Genomic DNA, 1,195 nt, shown 5'->3' with positions numbered 1-1,195 from the left:
GGGCTGGATTCGAACCCGCCACCTTAGGTGTATGTGGCTGGCGACTTAGCCACTTGAGCCACAGGTGCCGAGCCACTCTTTATTTTCTTTCAGAGGCAAATCCCACTGAAACAACCCCAGAACTACACAGAAAGGAGAAAAAGCCGGTGGCAGCATTGGAGAACAGAGAACATAACATAATGGGATCAAAATGTAGGAGAATTTCTAGAACCAGCACACTGTACCCCATGACTGCATTAATGTACACATCTATGATTTAATAAAAAAAAAAATGTAGGGGAATTTCTGAAAGAAGTGAAGAAGATGGACTCTGACCAACAGAAAAGCTGATCAGTGGATTGTGCCAAGCTGCCTGGTGATTTCATATAGGCAAAACACTGGTTTCTAAGACAAATGGATGGGCTTCTCTAAGGGCATCTCGGAAACTGCCCCAAGGTACAGTGGCAGAGTTTAGGGTCAGAGGCAGAGGTGAGGCAGGCAGTGGAGGGTGTCAAAACATTCCCATTAAAGTCAGAGAAGTAATGGTGAAAAAAGTACAAATATCAGACAGATCCCAAACTACCACTCTTTGCAGAGGAGACTGTCTCCTTAAAAAGTCCAAAAGAATCAAGTGAAAAAGGTATTAAAAAACAGAGTTCAGGGTGGCACCTGTGGCTCAGTGAGTAGGGCGCTGGCCCCATATACCGAGGGTGGTGGGTTCAAACCCAGCCTCAGCCAATCTGCAACAGCAACAAATAATAGCCAGGCATTGTGGCAGGTGCCTGTATTCCCAGCTACTCAAGAGGCTGAGGCAAGAGAATCACCTAAGTCCAAGAGCTGGAGGTTGCTGTGAGCTGTGACATCACAGCTCTCTACTGAAGGGACAGAGTGAGACTCTGTCTCTAAAAACAAACAAACAAACAAACAAACAGAGTACAGGGCTGGGCGAAGTGGCTCACACCTGTAATCCTAGCACTGTGGGAAGCCTAGGCAGATGAACTGCCTGAGCTCATAGGTTTGGGACCGGCCTGAGCCAGAGCGAGACCCTGTCTCTAAAACAATAGCTGGGCATTGTGGTAGGTTCCTATAGTCCCAGCTACTCCAGAGGCTGAGGCAAGAGAATTGCTTGAGACCAGGAGTTTGAGGTTGCTGTGAGCTATACACTACGGCACACTACTGAGGGTGATAAAGTGAGACTTTGTCCAAAAAAAAAAAA

Source organism: Otolemur garnettii, unplaced genomic scaffold (genome assembly GCF_000181295.1).
Source record: "Otolemur garnettii isolate 467f Iridium unplaced genomic scaffold, OtoGar3 scaffold00003, whole genome shotgun sequence".
NCBI lineage: Eukaryota > Metazoa > Chordata > Mammalia > Primates > Galagidae > Otolemur > Otolemur garnettii.
Note: the sequence above shows the minus strand (reverse complement) of the source record.